General features: G+C 39.2%; 1 long non-coding RNA gene and 1 pseudogene across 1 annotated transcript in view; one reads left to right on the top strand and one right to left on the bottom strand.

Annotated features, from left to right (window-relative positions):
- LOC149970311 (uncharacterized) overlaps nt 1-23863 on the top strand; it is a 431327-nt gene that overhangs the window by 340154 nt on the left and 67310 nt on the right. The window lies entirely within an intron of this gene.
- LOC149970312 (sal-like protein 3) overlaps nt 16569-23863 on the bottom strand; it is a 63296-nt pseudogene continuing 56001 nt past the window's right edge.

The raw sequence follows: 23863 nt of genomic DNA, 5'->3' as shown, positions 1-23863 counted from the left end.
GACCGCTTCCTGTGCCTTGTCAACAGTTTGTGCTAACTGGATCTTAGATTGTTTATTGAACTGTATTTTAGGATAAATTAGCAAAACAATAAACTGATTATCACTATCCTTACAAAAAGATTGACTGCCAACAAAAGGAAAACAAATCCATGTGGAAAAGTATTCATGAACTAACTACAACCCAATTTTTTTTCAAACTTAGGGCAAGTTAACAGTAACATAACATCCATTACAGTATAAAGTGACTTACCTTCTCCAACTTCACTCTGAAGTCATATTCCGCAATTTCTTTCAGTTCTGGCACAGGAGCTTGTAGGCCACACACTTGCCTGTATAGCCTCTCTGAACAAATGTGGCTCTACACCTCCATTTACCAGACAAACAGCAATCACTCGGCCCACCTACTTGTACAGTCGTGGCCAAAAGTTTTGAGAATGACACAAATATTAATTTCCACAAAGTTTGCTGCTTCAGTGTCTTTAGATATTTTTGTCAGATGTTACTATGGAATACTGAAGTATAATTACAAGCATTTCAAGTGTCAAAGGCCTTCATTGACAATTACATGAAGTTGATGCAAAGAATCAATATTTGCAGTGTTGACCCTTCTTTTACAAGCCCTCTGCAATCCGCCCTGGCATGCTGTCAATTAACTTCTGGGCCACATCCTGACTAATGGCAGCCCATTCTTGCATAATCAATGCTTGGAGTTTGTCAGAATGTGAGTGCGTTCTGAAAATGATTTACAGAAAAAAAATGTAGGCGCATGCATCACTCACTATAGAATGTAATCAATGTGTAGGTCAAGATGACATTTTAAGGACGTATGTAGCTCTTTTTTTATAACATTTTCAATACGGATTACATTCAACAAGCAGACAGTGTTGTTTTTTCCTCCATGGTCCATCCTAACTGGAGGGAATACCATATCTGGAGACAGCATTCATGAAGCAATCTCTTACAGTACTGCTGCGATTGTTGCTGGAAGCTCAGAGAAACAACGAGACGGCTGTACCCATCAATGCCACCATGTATGACTATCCTCCACCTAAATCAGAAAACACAGCACTAGTTAATACAAAAGCTGAAGACACATTAAATATACAAACATCACCATCCTCCTTTACCACTTAAATGCTGCATCATGTTCTTGGATTATATAACAAAGCATGAAGGCATGAATTATATCGTTATTATCGTTATTTCTGACTTTCGTGTCACACCTGCCTGGTTGAAATATTATTTTAATGTGTTTGTATGATGGGGCGCTGTCCTCAGATAATCGCTGGATTAACAAGAAGTTAAGCTTTATTTTGGTGTATTGCACTTATGATTTTATGAAAGTTATATGTTGTATAACTTTTTTTTGTGTATAAAAACATTCTGGCTTGGTTAAATATTGCCTAGTACAATTGTTTAACTAATTATAACATGTTTAAAAGGTCTGTGTGTGTGTGTGTGTGTCTCTGCATTTGTGTTTTGAAACAATGTTTTTTACAATGTTTTTTTTTTGTGTGTCTGTCGCTGTCTGTCACGATCGTTGTTGTAAATGGACCATGCGTAGAGTTCCACATGTTTATTAAATTAAACTCAAAACAACAATAAAGAGTAACGAAACGAACGTGACGCAATGCAATGCTCAAGGCAACTATACACAAACAAGATCCCACACCAAACAGGTGGGGAAAGGCTGCCTAAATATGATCCCCAATCAGAGACAATGATAGACAGCTGCCTCTGATTGGGAACCATACCAGGCCAACATAGAAATACAAAAACTAGAGTACCCACCCTAGAGACACCCCGACCTAACCACATTAGAGAATAAAAGGCTCTCTAAGGTCAGGGCGGGACAGTGTCTCTGCAGGTGTGTTTGAAACAATGTTTCAATGTCATTTTCACATAAGGATCTCCAAATAACAGGTGTTATTTCCCGAGGATGGGGGTTACGACCCAGGTTCACACCAACCAACATAGAATATGCCTTGACATACCCTAAGGTCTATAAGTTAATTCCATACAATGTCTCAGTTAGGACACAGAGGAAAACACCAAGATTGTTAAAGAGAAGTCTTTACACATGAAGAGAAGCCTTTCTGCAAGCCTTTACACATGGAGAATTTTGAAGGTGAGTTGCAATTACCCTCTAAAGAATGCTTGTCATATATTATATTCGATTTTGTGTGCGTTGGGTAGTTTGTGAGGAATTGTTTGATATTACATGTTAGATATTACTGCACTGTTGGAACTCTCTCTCTCTATCTCTCTCTCTAATAAGGTTTCCTCAAATATTAAACAGTTGTTCTATATGGTTTTTGCAGATATTCGAAAAGTGGAGAACATTGAATTTTCTGGTATGTTTTTATGTCAATTGTATGTATTTTTTCAGTTAAAATGTATATATTTGTATAAATAAATGTTAATATTATTTAAAACGTCTATAGGATACCTGACATTTACCCAGCTGCTACTGGGAATAATTGATATGGATCATCCAACATTAGATGTTAGAACTATTGAAGATGAGGATTCTGAGGAACAAACGAAGGTCTGTTTTTCTTTACATAGTCTATGCCCTCCTTATACATTAAGCATTAAACAAAGTGTGTACACTATTTTAAAAAGCTAATATTGTGTTTACAGCTGACAGCACCCTAACAAGAATACCCGAGGCATTATGGACTCTACCAGTGACTGACTACCGGGGTGATGAAACCGACGATATTCTATCGTTCTGTACAGCCGGCTTTGCCAAAACTCAAAACAACACAAGAATCGTAGATTTAACACACAGCTAAACACACCCAGGAAACTCCAGCCAATCGCTATATAATCTAGCACCTACGGCGTATCCCAATACTTCACAACTCCACAGAACTGTGGCTCAAGTCCACCGCACAGATGGCCCGAGAAGGCTGACAAGTCTGAAAATTATTGGATTCAAGAGATGCTCTCTATGGATACGGTATGACAAGTTTTTTTTATTAGTTATACATTTTTTGATAGAATATGTTAAAACAATTTCAAACAATGTTTTTTTTTCAGACTCCAATGATACCTATACAAACCATGCAGAATCTACACAGCCAGAGGACATTGGGATAGGAACCACTTTATCGAGGATTCCTCAGAAAAACAGGCATCAAACAACCAGAGGTAATTTAATTTAACTAAATCCCCAAAACCCCAAGGCCTAACAGCGGATACTGTGTTAATATATTAATATATTTGAAATGTACGGTCTAAAAACTCATTTTCTCTTTTAGTATTATTACTGGTTATTTTTATATAATATATATTTTATTTTTAATACACTTTTGTATATATTTTTCTTTCAGACTCCTCCCAGGCATATACAGACACAGAAGGCCCAATATGTCGAGAGGAAGAGGCCGAGGAGGAAGAGGTCACGATGACATACAGCGTAAAACATCTTAACCTGATGATAACTTCAACGCTGTAAATGTCAATGACAAGGAAGATGATGTGTTGATGTATGATGTGGGCAAACAGCAGCATTTTCACTTTTGGATGAATAGCGTGCCCAGAGTGAACTGCCTCCTACTCTGTCGCAGATGCTAATATATGCATATTATTATTAGTACTGGATAGAAAAGACTCTGAAGTTTCAAAAACTGTTTGAATGATGTCTGTGAGTATAACAGAATTCATATGGCAGGCAAAAAACTGAGAAAAATCCAACCAGGAAGTGGGACATCTGAGGTTTGTAGTTTTTCAAAGCTTGGCCTATAGAGTACATATTGAGATATGGATGAGGTGGCACTTCCTACGGCTTCCACTAGATGTCAACCATCTTTTGAACCTTGAATGAGGATTCTACTATAAAGGAGGGGCTCATGAGACCTCTTTGAGTCAGTGGTCTGGCAGAGAGCCTTGGTTTCATGATGTGCGCTCCCGACAGAGTTACCTCACGTTCCAGTGCTTTTTCTGAAGACAAAGGAATTCTCCGGTTGGAACATTATTTAAGTTTTATGTTAAAAACATCCTAACGATTGATTAATGGAATTTTTCGAGTTTTTGTCTGGATTAAATGCTTGCACCTCATGAAGATGGATTACTGGGCTGAACACAACAACAAGTGGCTATTTGGACATAAATTATGGAACTTATGGAACAAATCAGTAATTTATTGTCGAACTGGGATTCCTGGGAGTGCCTTCTGATGAAGATGATCAAAGGTGAGGGAATATTTATGGTGTTGTTTCTAACTTTGTTGATACCAAAATGGCGGACATTCCTCTGGCTGTTTTGGGCTCTGAGCGCCGTTCTCAGATTATGCTAATTCCGTAAAGTTATTTTGAAATCTGACACAGCGGTTGCATTAAGGAGAAGTCTTTAATTCTGTGAATAACACAAGTATCTTTTATCAATGTTTATTATGAGTATTTCTGCAAAAGAACCGGATGTTTTGGAATCAAAACATTACTGCATGTAACTCGCCAATGTAAACTGAGATTTTTGGATATAAATATGCACATTATCGAACAAAACATACATGTATTGTGTAACATGATGTCCTATGAGTGTCATCTGATGAAGATCATCAAAGGTTAGTGATTAATTTGATCTACATTTCTGCTTTTTGTGTCTCCTGTCTTTGGCTGGAAAAATGACTGTGTGTTTTTTCAACTTGGCGGTGATCTAACAAAGTCATATGTTGTGCTTTAGCTGTAAAGCATTTTTGAAATCAAACACGATGGGTAGATTAACAAGATGATTATCTTTCATTTGCTGTATTGGACTTGTTAATGTGTGAGTACATATTTCTAAACCTCCCCACAACAGCCCTCACCATCAATAACTCAAACACGTGAATACCCATTATCCCAGGTACCCCCTGAACTCATATCCTTAACCTTTTGCGACGAGCAATCCCGTATCCGGGAGCGTAATTATAGCCTAGTTAGTTAACTATTCATGAAAATCGCAAATTAAATGAAATAAATATATTGGCTCACAAGCTTAGCCAACACTGTCATCTCAGATAAAAAAAATGCTTTTCAACCATAGCTACACAAGCATTTGTGTAAGAGTATTGATAGCTAGCATAGCATTAAGCCTAGCATTCAGCAGGCAACATTTTCACAAAAACAAGAAAAGCATTCAAATAAAATCATTTACCTTTGAAGAACTTTGGATGTTTTCAATGAGGAGACTCTCAGTTAGATAGCAAATGTTCCGTTTTTCCAAAAATATTATTTGTGTAGGAGAAATCGCTCCGTTTTGTTCATCACATTTGGCTAAGAAAAAAACCCGTATCCGGGAGCGTAATTATAGCCTCAAGCTCATTACCATAACACAACGTTAACTATTCATGAAAATCGCAAATGAAATGAAATAAATATATTGGCTCACAAGCTTAGCCTTTTGTTAACAACACTGTCATCTCAGATTTTCAAAAAATGCTTTTCAACCATAGCTATACAAGCATTTGTGTAAGAGTATTGATAGCTAGCATAGCATTAAGCCTAGCATTCAGCAGGCAACATTTTCACAAAAACAAGAAAAGCATTCAAGTAAAATAATTTACCTTTGAATGCTTCGGATGTTTTCAATGAGGAGACTCTCAGTTAGATAGCAAATGTTCAGTTTTTCCAAAAATATTATTTGTGTAGGAGAAATAGCTCCGTTTTGTTCATCACGTTTGGCTAAGAAAAAAAAAACGAAAATTCAGTCATTACAACGCAAACTTTTTTCCAAATTAACTCCATAATATCGACAGAAACATGGCAAACGTTGTTTAGAATCAATCCTCAAGGTGTTTTTCACATATCTATTCGATGATAAATCACTCGTGGCAGTTTTGTTTCTCCTCTGTTCAAAATGGAAAAATGCACGCACCTGGAGATTACACAATAGTTTCGACGGAGGACACCGAGCGGACACCTGGTAAATGTAGTCTCTTATGGTCAATTTTCCAATGATATGCCTACAAATGCGTCACAATGCTGCAAACACCTTGGGGAAACGACAGAAAGTGTAGGCTCATTCCTTGCACATTCACAGCCATATAAGGCGACATTGGAACACAGCGCATTCGAAATCTGGCTCACTTCCTGTATGAAATTTCATCTTGGTTTCGCCTGTAGCATTAGTTCTGTGGCACTCACAGACAATATCTTTGCAGTTTTGGAAACGTCAGAGTGTTTTCTTTCCAAAGCTGTCAATTATATGCATAGTCGAGCATCTTTTCGTGACAATATATATCTCGTTTAAAACTATGGGGCAGTATTTTCATTTTTGGATAAAAAACGTCCCCGTTTTAAACAGGATATTTTGTCATGACAAGATGCTCGACTATGCATATAATTGACAGCTTTGGATAGAAAACACTCTGACGTTTCCAAAACTGCAAAGATATTGTCTGTCAGTGCAACAGCACTGATGTTACAGGCGAAAACCAGATAAAAATCCAATCTGGAAGTGCCGCATTTTTTGAAACCGCCTCATGCCAATGACTCCTTACATGGCTGTGAATAAGCTACGAATGAGCTTACGTTTTCTACGTATTCCCCAATGTGTCTACAGCATTGTGACGTCTTTTTACGCATTTATGTTGAAGAATAGCCGTAAGGGACCACATTTAGCAAGTGGTCACATGATGGCTCCGGCAGAAAATCTTGCGTAAAGTACACAAGTAGCCATTTTTCCAATCGCTTCTTATGAGAAACCAATTGTCCCGACGGATATTTTATCGAATAGATATGTTGAAAACACCTTGAGGATTGATTCTAAACAACGTTTGCCATGTTCCTGTCGATATTATGGAGCTAATTTGGAAAAAAGTTTGGCGTTGTAGGGACTGCATTTTCCGGTCGATTTCTCAGCCAAACGTGAAGAGCAAACGGAGCTATTTCGCCTACAAAAATAATATTTTGGGAAAAAAGGAACATTTGCTATCTAACTGGGAGTCTCCTGAGTGAAAACATCCGGAGTTCTTCAAAGGTAAATTATTTAATTTGATTGCTTTTCTTATTTTCATGAAAATGTTGCCTGATGCTAGCAGAGCCTAGCCATAGCATTATGCCATGATCAACTTACACAAATTCTTGTCTAGCGTTGGCTGTAAAGCATATTTTAAAAATCTGAGATGACAGTGTGATTAACAAAAGGCTAAGCTGTGTCTCAATATATTTCATTTGTGATTTTCATGAATAGGAACATTTTCTAGGAAGATTTATGTCCGCTGCGTTATGCTAATTAATTTGAGGCTACGTTACGCTCCTGCATGTGGGATGGGTAGTATCAAGAAGTTTTTAACGTTAACAATCCTGGTAATCAGTCATGCTTTGCAATAGGCCTATCACATTTACTCAACCCTGGATGTACTGATCTAAAGGCTTTACAAAAGGCTAGGGAGCTCCAAAATGCCATCGGTCTAGGTATACAGGAGGCTGTGGCTTTCTCTGACATAGTCAAATTTGAAAATTTGCTGAACATCAAGACTGTGGTTTTGTACCATAGTAAAGCTAATTCAGCTCTCTTGAAATTCCAGAACAACCCACAACCTCATCCTCAGATTCTGTACTTGTATGTGCAAAACAGCCATTATTATGCTATTACCAACATCAGAGCTTTTTTAGGAGCACCATATGTATGTCCATCATGTCATACAGGCTACACCCGAAAGGAGGGGCACTCTTGTCGTTATAACTGTTCAGTATGTCAGGATGAAAAATGTCCGATGCAACCCTTAAACCTAACACCCTGTCTGGATTGTCAACGCACATGTCGTTCTGCTTACTGCTACGAAAAACACAAAATTGAAACATGGCACTCCAAGGCATGTAAATCTGTAAGCAGTTGTGACATTAACAAGAAATGTCCAAAATGCCAATGCAATTACGACCTTAAAATAGACAACCCCGAACCTCACGTGTGTGGTATCATACGTTGCCCAATCTGTAAAGGGCCTTTGAAAAGCAGAGACACTGAAGTGGTTCAAGAAGTGCCACATGAATGCTATACTCAGCCCTTGGCTGAAGATGAACATTCAGAGAAATATGTGTTTTATGACTTTGAAACTATTTAGCAATCCAGGGTTCATTTGCCTATTTTTGTATCTACCATGACTTTCAAGGGTGAAAAGTGATCGGCAGAGAGCCCCAATTGTGCACTAGTCTTTCTAAAACACTTCAGAAACCCCCAGTACAAACTTCACGTTTGAAGCTCACAATTCTGGAGCCTATGATTCCTATCATCTTTTGAACCCCTTGATACAACAAGGCGTTGCACCCAGGGTCATAGCGCAAGGTAGTAAAATCTTGTGTTTTGTAGACCCCGCCTTCAACCAGAGATATGTTGACAGTTGAAGTTTCTTACCCATGAGATTGGCTCAAATGCCTGAGGAGAATCTACATTATATTGGATCTTGTCCCAGCCCCGAAATGTATGGGTGTGATCAAATGTCTCCCAATAAGTGAGCGAGATTCATGACATGGTATGACACAGTACGTCATAATACCTTTGATTTCCATAAAGAGATGGAGTCCTACTGTGACAATGATGTGGTTATACTGCGTATATTGCATCGGCATGCATGAAAACCTATCGTACACACTTTTTACCACCAGCATCTATAGCTATTCCATCACCTGACAACTACCGCTGACAATTCAAGTCATACACTAGCGGGTCCATTCAATGGTTGGAGTACTTGTCCCAGGATAAAAACTATTTTATTCAACATGCTTTGAATAAAGGGGAGAAGAATATTGGGCCGTATCACGTAGATGGATACACACAGATTGACGGTGTTGAGACAGTTTTTGAGTACAACGGTTGTTTTTTCCACGGTTGTAAATCTTGCTTTGTGCCCCAGGCCATGGGTGTCTTAACCGAAAATACTTTTGGGCATATGTACCAGGAGTTCCAAGACAAATTGGAATCTTTACAGGCTGCTTTATGGGTTGAAAGTGAATGTGATGTGGGAGCTAGAGTGGACAGAACTCAAAAAGTCTGATCCTGATGTTTGAGCTTTCCTTTCCACCTTTGACATCCGAACCCCTGGAACCCTGACAGGCCTTGTATGGAGGTCTTACCAATGCTTTGACATTACGGTAGGTAGCGCAACCTGATGAGACAATTGGATATGTAGATTTTACATCCCTTTATCATCATGTAATGAGTTCCTCTGGTTATCCTATGGGTCATCCTGAAATTATTCACAGAGGCTTTGACTTACCAGAAAACTATTTTGGTCTGATAAAAGCAACTGTCTACCCTCCCCAGGGTTTGTTTCTGCCAGAATTTCCTTTTCAAGGGACCTCAAGGAAAACTTTTCTCTCCCCTTTGTCGCACCTACAGTGAAAACAACAACCAGGAAAACCTTGTGATCATTCAGATCAAGAAAGAGCCCTGACAGGTGTATGGGTCTTCGTTGAATTCTCTAAGGCTGTAGAGAAGGGGTATCGTGTGGCCAAAATCTTTGAAGTGTGGAACTTTTCCAGGAAATCAGACACTCTTTTTAACCTGATGAGGAGTTAGGGATCCCTTTTGGGAACCATTCCCTCCCACGTTCAGCTGGAACGTGGCGCATGGAACACAAAAATATTCTTAGAAATATTTAACCTCCACACATTAACAAGTCCAATACCTCAAATGAAAGATAAACACCTTGTTCATCTACCCAGCATGTCAGATTTTTTAAATGTTTTACGGCGAAAACACACCACATATTTATATTAGACCACCACCGAAACGAAGACAAGAGGCAGCCATTTTGTCCCAGAAAATATAAAATTATAAAAGCAGGATTAAAAAATAAATCATTCACTAACCTTTTGAAAATCTTCATCAGATGACAGTAATAGGACATGTTACACAGTACATTTTTTTTCTCAATAATATGCCATTTACAGTGCCTTGCGAAAGTATTCGGCCCCCTTGAACTTTGCGACCTTTTGCCACATTTCAGGCTTCAAACATAAAGATATAAAACTGTATTTTTTTGTGAAGAATCAACAACAAGTGGGACACAATCATGAAGTGGAACGACATTTATTGGATATTTCAAACTTTTTTAACAAATCAAAAACTGAAAAATTGGGCGTGCAAAATTATTCAGCCCCCTTAAGTTAATACTTTGTAGCGCCACCTTTTGCTGCGATTACAGCTGTAAGTCGCTTGGGGTATGTCTCTATCAGTTTTGCACATCGAGAGACTGAACATTTTTCCCATTCCTCCTTGCAAAACAGCTCGAGCTCAGTGAGGTTGGATGGAGAGCATTTGTGAACAGCAGTTTTCAGTTCTTTCCACAGATTCTCAATTGGATTCAGGTCTGGACTTTGACTTGGCCATTCTAACACCTGGATATGTTTATTTTTGAACCATTCCATTGTAGATTTTGCTTTATGTTTTGGATCATTGTCTTGTTGGAAGACAAATCTCCGTCCCAGTCTCAGGTCTTTTGCAGACTCCATCAGGTTTTCTTCCAGAATGGTCCTGTATTTGGCTCCATCCATCTTCCCATCAATTTTAACCATCTTCCCTGTCCCTGCTGAAGAAAAGCAGGCCCAACCCATGATGCTGCCACCACCATGTTTGACAGTGGGGATGGTGTGTTCAAGGTGATGAGCTGTGTTGCTTTTACGCCAAACATAACGTCTTGCATTGTTGCCAAAAAGTTCCATTTTGGTTTAATCTGACCAGAGCACCTTCTTCCACATGTTTGGTGTGTCTCCCAGGTGGCTTGTGGCAAACTTTAAACTACACTTTTTATGGATATCTTTAAGAAATGGCTTTCTTCTTGCCACTCTTCCATAAAGGCCAGATTTGTGCAATATACGACTGATTGTTGTCCTATGGACAGAGTCTCCAACCTCAGCTGTAGATCTCTGCAGTTCATCCAGAGTGATCATGGGCCTCTTGGCTGCATCTCTGATCAGTCTTCTCCTTGTATGAGCTGAAAGTTTAGAGGGACGGCCAGGTCTTGGTAGATTTGCAGTGGTCTGATACTCCTTCCATTTCAATATTATCACTTGCACAGTACTCCTTGGGATGTTTAAAGCTTGGGAAATCTTTTTGTATCCAAATCCGGCTTTAAACTTCTTCACAACAGTATCTCGGACCTGCCTGGTGTGTTCCTTGTTCTTCATGATGCTCTCTGCGCTTTTAACGGACCTCTGAGACTATCACAGTGCAGGTGCATTTATACGGAGACTTGATTACACACAGGTGGATTGTATTTATCATCATTAGTCATTTAGGTCAACATTGGATCATTCAGAGATCCTCACTGAACTTCTGGAGAGAGTTTGCTGCACTGAAAGTAAAGGGGCTGAATAATTTTGCACGCCCAATTTTTCAGTTTTTGGTTTTGTTAAAAAAGTTTGAAATATCCAATAAATGTCGTTCCACTTCATGATTGTGTCCCACTTGTTGTTGATTCTTCACAAAAAAATACAGTTTTATATCTTTATGTTTGAAGCCTGAAATGTGGCAAAAGGTCGCAAAGTTCAAGGGGGCCGAATACTTTCGCAAGGCACTGTATATCCATAAATGTCCATTTACATTGAATTCATGTTCAGAAAATACTCAAAAATGTCCGCAGAAAATATCGGTAGCGCCGCAAGATAACGTAAATAGACATCATAAACTTTGACTAAATATACATGTTCTACATATAGTTAGAAAGATACACTGCTTCTTAATGCAATCGCTTTGTTACATTTCTTTTTAACGTTACAGAAATCGCTCACTATTCAATATTCTGAGACGGCGCTCAGATATAAGCTATATTTCTCCACTATGTTGGAGTCAACAGAAACACAGATTTCAGCATAAATATTCCCTTACCTTTGATGGTCTTCGTTCAGAATGTACTGGAAGGGTTCATACTTACCCAAAACATTGTTTGGTTTCAAGTCTTGTGTCTTTGTATTAGCTACTGCTAACAATATCAGCTGAAATGCACCCAAAATGTCCTCTGGTCCGGAAAAGTTGAGCATCAAAACTTCAAAATTACATATTATATGTCGACTAAACAGGTCAAACTAAATGCAGAATCAAGCTTTAGGATGTTGTAAACATACAAAACAATTTTCAATTCAACCGGTCATTGTTTGTCCTCCTCCGGAGTGCTGGAACAAAGGAATGGCTGGGACCAATTCGCGCCCTAACGCACAGGTATTTTCTCGCGGCACTCACTCAATTCACTCCCATAGGGCCAATTCTCGCGGGATTTGAACGATTAAACGCTCTACCGAATGAGGACATCTAGTGGAAGACATAGAAAGTGTCCCCAGATCCATAGCTGGTTGGGAAGGGTGGGGGCGATCACGTCAAAGTTGCCCCAACTTTCATGACCACAAAACTAGTTTGGAAGAATGCCTGCCCTGCTATACTTACAGACATAATTCCAACGGTTTTAGAAGATTTAGAGTGTTTTCTATTATATGCATATATTAGCAATTTTTGACAGATTTTTTTTCAGTTTACTGTGGGCACGCAATTCCTCCAAAGGGGGCAGTATTCTGCCTAGCCTTAAGAGGATTTATTAAGTGCATCAAGACCTTCTTGAGATGCAAGCAAATGGCTTCAGGGTATCCTGCATTGGTCACAGATCAAGAGAGCAAAGACAAATACATTCAGGACTATCACGACAGAGAAGGAATATGTCTTGACCCAAACAGAATAGAGATCAACAAAACCAAAAGAAATCTGTCAATTTTATTTAAACTCGCTTTGGGGTGAGCTATCCCAGAGAAGCAATATGCTAACAACGTTGATCATTAAATATCCCAAATAATTAATGGAATTAGTTTTTCGAACCTATACGAAATTTCACATTTTTCATTCTTGAGTCAAGATACTTTTAACTTGTAGACAGGGGGTATACGTGGTAGACATTCGGTAACTGTGAAACAACTCATCGCTGTAACCTTGCTCATATATTTTGTTGAAAACACCCCTCAACTTGGATATACGTACCAAGTCCCCCACTATGAATTTAAAATATATTTTATTCTTACGGCGAAGGGGGAACAAACCATACAGATTTTTAAAGACTTGAGAAGAGTTTTCAGAAGAGACCTCGGAGGGCTTCATCCGTATACTCTTATGGTAGCTGTAGTTATAACCCTTTACTAAATCTTGAACTATATCCACATATTGTGGTGTTGTGAGCTGTAAAATATTTCCACATCCTCTCCTTCAAAGTTCTGTTAAAGCGTTCAACAACTGAAGCTTTCAAATCCGAACCTGTAGCAAAATGTACGATATTGTGCCTCTTCATGAGTTTCTGAAAAGTATTATTAAAAAATGATTTACCGCCGTCAGTCTACACTTTCTTGGGTGCTCCTCCTTCCTTCACCCTTCTCGCCTCTCTGATGGACAATAACATTGATGAGCCCCTTTCAAATAATGTTGCAAACATTTTTTAAGTATTACGCATCCATACAATTCAGGATACGTAGCAGGATATTATGTCCCGTTTTCTCAATGACCCTTGCATGCAACACCTTGTATACTTGGTTTACATTTACAGGCTTATATCGCTGAATTTTTTAAACACATACATCCATTATATAAGTATGTAAACAACAAATATAATACATGTTACAATTAAATTATGTTTCAAACAAATAAACTAAAATCTTAGACAAGAATGTTTCTAGTTCTTCAGAATCATCCACAAGACAGGATACCAGTTGTGACCACTGTAGAGTCTCCCCCGTATATCTTACATGACTCATGATTTGCTCCATTTTTAGCACACTCTCTGAATTAGCCCATGTATTGTGGGTTGTGTAGAGCAATACATTGTTCACTTTATTTTAAATAATTTTCTGCATAACATTTGCAAATTCTCTCAAAACAAAAAATGTATTTATTCTCTCTAACATCATATGCATATGCTTTATATCTAAATAAAAATATATATTTTGTTACTCGTTCTCTTAGGGTTTGTTGAGCCAGAAAGTCACCACATCAGCCACCAAAGCTTCCTTGTATTTGTTGTCGTCCACCAGTGCGTGTCTGGTTTCTTTGAGTTTCTCATGTATGTAGATCACCTCCTTCAGTTCATGTAGGAAAGCCTCGGTTACACCTTAAACCCTGGGAATAGATGGCACAAGACCCTAAGACTCCAGGGCTCTGACCATCGATGGTATAAAGCGGCTGGACCACACTCTTTTCACCAGCTCCTCAAAGTGGTTGAATAAGAAGTACCTGGGTGGGTCGTATAAACACGGAGGTCGTCGTTGGCTGGGGTGATTGATCTCACAACCATGGCATTTTTCTCTTCTATACTCTCCAATCACCACATCTAAAAGTGCGGCTACAGAGGTCTTGATGGTGTCCACAAAAATAGTACTGACCACCCCATCAAACACATCCTCAGGCTTTGTACATGTAGGGGGTGTCGGGGGGCTTGCCTGGGGGAGGGCTGTCAGGCATAGAGTCCTTAGGGTCTGGTACCCATGGCGTATTGGAGTCCTGATATGGTATATGAATATCCATTGTATATGCTGAAATGAAGAACCAGACTCTTTATGGTCACCCCATTTATTGTTGAACCATTCCTTTGGTATCGGGGCATGGTTAACGTAACAGCCACATTCTTAGTTTTTTTGCAGGGGATGACCCTTCTGAGGATGACCCTTCTGGGGGTTCCTTTGAATCATAATCCTTAAGATTCATATATATCATGCACTTCCTTAGTTTAACAATACTCTGCCGTTGTTGGCTCTGTACAAAAAGAGCATCCACTAACTCTAACATTTTGAATTGCATTATATCCCAACTTTTAAAAGGAATAAGCATACGCAACCTAAAATCCCCAGTCAGTCCACTATAACAGATGTTACCGTTGTGGATATTCTCGTTGCTGATATAGAACTCCACGCACCTACATTGATGTCCATTCCAAACCCAGCAGTGTTGCAGTTCTTGACACAAACCAGTGTGTCTTACACCTACTACCATTCGCCATTTACATCTTTTGTCTTGCCCAGTCACCCTCTGAGTGGCACACATACACAATCCATGTCTCAAATGTCTCAATGCCTAAAAATCCTCTCTAACCTGTCCACCTCCCCTTCATCTACACTGATTGAAGTGACATCAATAAGGGATCATAGCTTTCACCTGGATTGACCTGGTCATTCTATGTCATGAACATTTTTAGATGCAGAATATAACTTACATGAGGAAGCTGAAATCCATACTGATATACTGCGTAAAGTCTAGAGTAAAGTCCAGTGAAGACATGGGACATGTAGTTTAAGATTAAGTCAATTCAAGAAATGATTGTCCATCCTTAGGGTTGCAAAATGACTTGCACAAATTCTTCCATTTGAAGGCTAACACCATGTACTCTTTTGTTATTTAATCATTTAAATCCCATACATTTTTAAAAGAGGTAGTAAAGAGAGCACACCCCGCTAGGCAAAAACTTGGTGCATCAATGTTGTTTCCACATAATTTAAACAAAATAAATACATCTGATGAGGTTGAATCAACGTGGAAAACTGATTAGCAAAAAGTCATCAATGTAAGGGAATTTCATAGTTTTTAAATAAAAATCTTCACCTAAATCTAATGACATGGTGACATTTCACTTTTAATTCACGTTAGTTGACATCTCAACCAACTGTAAATCAAAACTAGATGTTGAAATGATGTCTGTTGTAACGCCTGTCATCGGAAGGAGTGGACCAAAGCGCAAGCGTGAAAAGTGTTCATGATTTTTTCATTATCAAAAAACACTCGAACAAAGTAACAAAACGAAAGCGAACAGTTCTGTCAGGGAACAGAGACTAAACAGAAAATAACTACCCACAAACACAGGTGGGAAAAAGGCTGCCTAAGTATGATTCCCAATCAGAGACAACGATAGACAGCCCTCTCTGATTGGGAACCACAATTGGCCAAAACAAAGAAATAGACAACATAGAATGCCCACCCCAAATCACACCCTGACCTAACCAAATAGAGAAATAAAATGTCTCTCTAAGGTCAAGGCATGACATCTGTGCCAAGTGGGACAGTATGTTTTTTTTGTTTGTTCTAGTTTTAGTTCAACTCAACCATTGTGATACATTTAGAATTAAAAGTTAATTATAATGCCACATATTTGTAACTTCTAGCACACAATTTGGAAATACTGTAGGCCTACTGTAGTGGGCAACAGACAGATTCCTCTTTTTGCATTTCTATATATTTCTATAGTGTAATAGAGTATATGTCTCTAGTTAGCACCATGGACAAAGTGAAACAACTTGTTTTTGTTGGCAAAACCAACATTTGTAAATGGACAGTAAAATAAAACAAGAATTAAATACTATAGCTCTGTGAATTAATGCAATGTTTTTATCTGTATATATTATAACAGAGTTAACAGGTAAGGTACCTGTTGTATGTGGCTCATGTGACAAATATTTTTTTAGATTTTTACAAATAAATGAAATCATTATTCTCTACATTGTTTGTATACTATATTTATCTTATTAATCTACTATTAAAGTTATTTCAATTTATCCCAATCTTTTTACTGTCATCAATTAACATAGAAAGTGTCGGTTAATTCTAAGGTCCATGGCTGTCTTTCACAGACTTGTCATTGGTGGGCTACCTCCAGTGCTGACTCTGTCCATTCCTGCCGTCATGGCATAAAGCTGTGGAATCCACCCATTCTGGATCACTGAGATCTCATTGTTCTTTATGGCCAGGCCATTGGTTATAGCTGCCGCGTAGCGATTCCAGAACCCTGTGTCCATGTTCATGGCCTGTGCTGTCAGGTCCTTCTGAAACGTCTCTCCTAACTTAATGGCAGCTTCCCCTCCCAACAAGGCCATGGGGTTCTCCACTGACAGATGCCTGCCTCTTCTGGCGTTGTTCCACATGTGAGGGCCCATGTGTACCTAAAGAGGAATGAGGGAGAGGGGATGGACAAGATGAAACAAAAATCCATTAAAATTACTCATAGCTGATAGAGCATTTCCATCTATAAACTGAACATATTCTGAAATTGTTTGAACAACAGGTACAGAGTCTTTAGTGTGTTTGGGTAATAAATACAGTAATTAAAATTCAAAAGGAATGTGTGGTACCTTCAGGTTTCCTTTAGTTGTGAATGCCCTGCCACAGATGGAGCAGCCGAAAGGTTTCTCCCCTGTGTGGGTCCTCTCATGGATCTGTACAGCACTGGCTGAGGAGAAGTTCTTCCCACACGTGTGGCAGTTGTGCTGCTTCGGGGTCCGTCGAAGTTGAGGTGGCCCAAGCAAAGAAGTGATTCCTGGGTTCACCAGAGATGGAGGACTGGCAGGGACCGGGAGGCCAAAAGGATGATGCACCCCCTTGTTGACATTCATCGGTCGATGGTACCCATTAATTTCAGATTTGATCATCCTTGGCGCAATGCTGGTAACCAGGCCAGGAATGCTTTGGCTGGCACCTAAAACAGCTAAATCAAGTTTTAATATGTTTTGGGGGTAACTGAGTGAGATCTACATTTGCTAGATAGTGAAGGGAGAAAACAACATTTGTATTGATACAGAGCATTTATAAATTGAATACTGTTATTTTAACATTGTTATTACACTTACAGTTGATATTATCTGTTGATATTGTTATCTTACCACGTTCTACTCAGGAACATCATGCTGTAAGGACTCTCCTGTTTCACACACTGCCTGTTAGGTTGAATCCCTCTCAGATCCAGGGCCACTCCGTTTTCCAGTACCAGAGTTAAGGTGGGCGATTCATTTTGCTCAATCTTCACTGAGGTTGTGATCTAGAGAACTAGAGACAGAGCTCAGGGGTTTGAGGGGATCTACACCCACTTCTTCTTCTTCCTCCATGGAGTTATCATCCATGAGGTCATTGTCATAGTTACTCAGGCTGTCAAAGTTTTTCTCATGGGAGGAGAGATCAGTGTCCAGGTCCTGTAGGCCTTCCATTAAGGATGAGTTTAAGATCTGATCCCCCATATGCATGTGAAGGTGCTGCTGTAGCACTACAGCTTTAGTGAACGTCTTATGGCAGATGGGACATGAATGTTGAACCTGGAGAGGAGAGTTTACTCTGTGGACACCAATGTGTGTCTTCAGGTTTCCTTTGGTGGTGAAAGCCCTTTCACACACCTTACATTTAAAGGGCCTCTCCCCAGTGTAGATACAGTAGTGCATCTTCAGCATGCTCTGGCAGCTGAGCACGCGGTGACAGAGGACACACTGTTTGGGGTCTGTTATTTTCTTGTCTATGTTCTCCACCAGCTGGTGGAGCTTTGAGGTTTCTGACGTTTGTATAGAGTCCAGGAGGCCACCGAATGGAAACTTGGCTTTGAACAGGTCAGAGGCCAGGGAAAGTGGTGAGGAGTTGGAAACGGGAGAAGTTGGAGCACTGGGCTCTGGTATGGATGTGGTCATAGTCATGGCTGTTCTTGTTGCCACAGTAACTGGACTCACCCTGGGTTTAGTTGTGCAGTTTTGGGGCAGGTGCATTTCCTCTGCTTTCAGCTCCTGATTAGACTGTGGAGACTTTAAAGCCGTGGGAACACTAGTTTCATTGCCTGTAGTGTTCGGCAACAAAGACACACATTCACTTGAGTCTGGGGAGGGCCTAAAAGGAGATTTGATGGATAATGTGACACTTAGAGAGTCACTTGAGCTTCCCATAGTAGTGAGAGTGGAGGGAAGCTGAAGGCCCATTGCGGTGGGTACCATCGCTAAAACAGGTTTGCTATCCAGCCAAGTGGCTACTGGTTTTTCAGGAGGGAATGACATTCCATAGGGAATACCAGAGGTCGTTGGCACATTTTCTAAATACTCCGGCATTGGATCATCATGTTCATCTGAACATGGGGATACTTTTCCTTGTGTCTTTGGAAGTGGACTTTCAGGTTCCCTTTAGTGGAGAAGCGATTGCCGCAGATGTTGCACTTGAATGGCCTCTCCCCAGTGTGAGAACACAGGTGGATCGCAAGGCACTGTAGTTTTCATTCTAAATCTATTTATTCATTGCATCATAATAGACCCAGTTTCTACTAAATTCAATCTATTTTTATGCAAATTATGTGAGCTATCCATTGTGCATCCTGCAACTTAATGACATTCATTGATTATTGATTTCCAACGCATTCATAGAACTCACGTGCCATGTCCGTTGAGTACAAATTGGGTCTTAGACACGCTCATTCCCTATTGCAATCAACCACTAATTTCCGCAGCAGGAATTTCAAATGCTATTCCAGAACACTTGACTCTGTCAAACAAACATGTTATCATAGTCTATCAGAGCATGTCTGGATTTCTTTTTATTATCTTTGTGAAATTGTTTACCTAATGACCTTCTGTAAACAAGTTGAAAACAAGTTCATACAATTGCAATATTTCTAAATAATATTTTACAGTTAATTCAAATGTCTACATTCTGTGAATGAATGTGATATGATATTTATAGTGTCGTAATTTAAGAAACAAAACAAGGAAAACCCAATAATTGATCTTCATTTACTCAATTTTATAGGAACCTTTTAAATTATTAATATAGAATTCTGCTTCTATTTTGAAAGTAATACTTAGTTTAAAATATTATCAATTCTTGTGGGCTGGCTAAGGAGTATTGGTGTCTCTGAGGGGTCTTTGGCCTGGTTTGCTAACTACCTCTCTCAAAGAGTGCAGTGTATAAAGTCAGAAAATCTGCTGTCTCAGCCACTGCCTGTCACCAAAGGTGTACCCCAAGGCACGATCCTAGGCCCCATGCTCTTCTCAATTTACATCAATTACATAGTTCAGGCAGTAGGAAGCTCTCTCATCCATTTATATTCAGATGATACAGTCTTATACTTAACTGGCCCCTCCCCGGATTTTGTGTTAAACGCTCTACATCAAAGCTTTCTTAGTGTCCAACAAGCTTTCTCTGCCGTTAACATTGTTCTGAACACCTCCAAAACAAAGGTCATATGGTTTGGTAAGAAGAATTCCCCTCTCCCCCACAGGTGTGATTACTACCTCTGAGGGTTTAGAGCTTAACCTCATACAAGTACTTGGGAGTACGGCTGAACAGTACACTGACCTTCTCTCAGCACATACCTGTATCAAAGCTGCAGGCTGAAGTTAAATCTAGCCTTGGTTTCCTCTATCGTAATCGTTCCTCTTTCACCGCAGCTGCCAAACTAACCCTGATTCAGATGACCATCTTACAGATGCTAGATTATGGATACGTAATTTATAGATCGGCACTGGCACGTAAAGGGTGCTCTCGAGCGGCTAGATGTTCTTTACCATTCGGCCATCAGATTTGCCACCAATGCTCCTTACAGGACACATCACGTACTCTATATTTTTCTGCAAACTGGTAACCTCTGTATACCCATCGCAAGACCCACTGGTTGTTGCTTATTCATAAAACCCTCTTAGGCCTCACTCCCCCCTATCTGAGATATCTACTGCAGCCCTCATCCTCCACATACAACACCTGTTCTGCCAGTCACATTCTGTTAAAGGTCCCCCAAGCACACACATCCCTGGGTTGCTTGTCTTTTCAGTTTTCTGCAGCGAGCTACTGGAACGAGCTGCAATAAACACTCAAACTGGACAGTTTTATCTCAATATCTTCATTCAAAGACTCAATCATGGACACTCTTACTGACAGTTGTGGCTGCTTTGCGTGATGTATTGTTGTCTCTACCTTCTTGCCCTTTGTGCTGTTGTCTGTGTCCAACAATGTTTGTACCCTGTTTTGTGCTGCTCCCATGTTGTGCTGCTGCCATGTTGTGTTGCTACCATGCTGTGTTGTGATGTGTTGCTGCCATGCTATGTTGTCGTCTTAGGTCTCTCTTTATGTAGTGTTGTGTTGTCTCTTCTATCGTGATGTGTGTTTTGTCCTATATATTTTTTATTTTTTTATTTTTAATCTCAGCCCCCATTCCCGCAGGAAGCCTTTTGCAAATAAGAATTTATTCATAACTGACTGGCCTAATTAAATAAAGGTTCAATAAAAATAAATAAAACATCTATCATTCAAATATGTACTTCTTGGTCTGATGTTGATATTAAATAACTTCACTAATATTTACATAATCCAGCTATAAACATGTGGTGAACAAAATTGTAATCCCTAGCTGCAAATTCCTCCTTTGCACATACAAGAAAATTATATTTTTTCCTTCATATGATATGAATTTTGAATATGCAATAGGTATATTGATGTCTATTCTATAATGCTGGGAATTTCCAGCATAAATTAAACTTAATGTGCATCCAAAATGCCACCATATTCCCTCTATAGTGCACTACATTTGACCAGTGCCCATAGGGTGCCATTTTTAACCTTTATATTATTACACAAACACCCAAGTTGCTTTTCCTTATTTTTCCTAAACAGTCTATAAAGTCAGGAAAAAGATGGCAAAAGGGATGACTGTGCATGTCAACTCTTCTATAGAACATGATAGAATGTAAATATGGCATAAAGTTATCTATGAAACATGAGTGCTGTGATCTGTCCAAGGTTTTGTCTATTCTGTACATCAAATAAATGAAATAAAACAAGTTTTGTTCAAACAAGTAAACATTGTAACAAATTCTTTTTTGGGTACTTAGAACTGTCAAACAAACAATGATAGACATAGTTTTTTTTATATTTTTTGAGTTAATTCATGTAACTGGTTGAAAAACAGGGCCATTGTGACAGCACATATGCACAGCATGTGTGTGTGTGTGTGTGTGTGTGTGTGTGTGTGTGTGTGTGTGTGTGTGTGTGTGTGTGTGTGTGTGTGTGTGTGTGTGTGTGTGTTTGTGTGTGTGTGAGAATGTCTGATATACAGTGTGGAATTGTCACAACAACTGCCCTGATAATAACCGGTCAACACACTGAGGGCTTTTTTTCAAGCTTAAAAACAGCACACAAAACATTTAAGTAGAGAGTAAGTGCCTTCAGAAAGTATTCACACCCTAGGACTTTTTCCACATTTTGTTCTGTTACAAAGTGTGATTAAAATGTATTTAATTGTCTTCTATTTTGTCAACGATCTACACAAAATATTCTAATGTTAAAGTGGAAAAAAAAACATTTGTAAAAAAAAATATATGGAAAATAAAAAATCTTGATTAGATAAGTATTTAACCCCCTTATCAAATAAAACGTTATTTGTCACATGCTCCGAATACAACAGTTGTAGACCTTACAGTGAAATGCTTACATATAAGCCCTTAACCAACAATGCTTTAAGAGGTGTTAAGAAAAATAAATGAAGCAAAAAATTGATAAGTAAAAAAAATTGAAAATAAAAGTAACAAATATTTAAACAGCAGCAGTAAATGAACAATAGCGAGGATATATATAGGGGGTACCGGTACAGAGTTAATGTGCGGGGGCAGCGGTTAGTCGAGGTAATTGAGGTAATATGTACATGTAGGTAGAGTTAATCACCTTTGGCAGTGATTACAGATGTGAGTCTTTCTGGGTACGTCTCTAAGAGCTTTCCACACCTGGTACCCACACCACATTATTATTTTCAAAATTCATCCAGCTTTGTCAAATTGGTTGTTGATCATTGCTAGACATTCAGTATTCTTGTTAAACAACTCCAGTGTAGATTTGGACTTGTGTATAAGGTTATTGTCCTGCTGAAAGTTGAGTTCATCTCCCAGTGTCTGGTGGAAAGCAGACTGAACCAGGTTTTCCTATAGGATTTTGACTATGCTTAGCTCCATTTGTTTATTTTTTTATCATAGAAAACTCTGCAGTCCTTAACTATTTCAAGCATACCCATAACATGATGGATTTTCATGCTTGAAAATATGGCAGTGGGACTCAGTAATGTTAGTTAGTAATGTTAGATTCCAGGAAAAAAAGTTAGTTGTATTTGGGACAAGTCATTCACTAAACCCTAAACCACAACTAAGTCTTGTAATAAATAATGTTGGTTAATTGAGTAAGTTGAGGTGACTAAATTGCTTGGAGTAACCCTGGATTGTAAACTGTCATGGTCAAAACATATTGATGCAACAGTAGCTAAGATGGGGAGAAGTCTGTCCATAATAAAGCGCTCTTCTACCTTATTAACAGCACTATCAACAAGGCAGGTCCTACAGGCTCTAGTTTTGTAGCACTTGGAATATCATTCAGTCGTGTGGACAGGTGCCACAAAGAGGGACTTAGGAAAATTGCAATTGGCTCAGAACAGGTTAGAGCGGCTGGCCCTTGGATGTACACAGAAAGCAAACATTAATAATAAGCATTTCAATCTCTCCTGGCTCAAAGTGGAGGAGAGATTGACTTCATCGCTACAAAGCTCAGACACCCATGCATACCCCACAAGACATGCCACCAGAGGTCTCTTCACAGTCCCCAAGTTCAGAACAGACTATGGGAGGCACACAGTACTACATAGAGTCATTATCATGGATCCCTCCGGAACTGTCATTACGCACACCTGGCCCCTAATTCCCATTGATTAGCAAATGTATAAGTGTGGCATTTGTTCACCATTGTCCTGTTGATTATTGTTCCAATGTCTGTTGATCGTGTGAGTACCTGTGCTGTGTTGTTTTGGCATTCGTGCCACGTGTATTGTTCAGATGATTAGGGGTCTCGTCCCGTGTGATAATCATTGTGCGATTGTGTATTTATACGAGGTACTCCTCGCTCTTTTGTTTGGGTCTCAACCCTGTGTTTGGTATACGTGTTTCTTTGGTCTTCGTCTTCGTGCCTGTACACGGCACTCTGTAATTTGGGTAAATAAATACAACTATTACGTATTCCTGCACCTGTCTCCCGACCCCATATACCAGCATGACAGCCATAACTACATGGATTTAAAGATTTAAGATTTAAAAAACAGATAAAAATAAACCTTATGGAACTGCGGGGACTGAGAAGCAACACAAACATAGAC

This window comes from Oncorhynchus mykiss, chromosome 30, assembly GCF_057628025.1.
Source record: "Oncorhynchus mykiss isolate SJ-2025 chromosome 30, ASM5762802v1, whole genome shotgun sequence".
NCBI classification, from domain to species: Eukaryota; Metazoa; Chordata; class Actinopteri; order Salmoniformes; family Salmonidae; genus Oncorhynchus; species Oncorhynchus mykiss.
The sequence above is the reverse complement of the archived record's forward strand: the minus strand, read 5'-3'. Positions and strand labels throughout refer to the sequence as shown.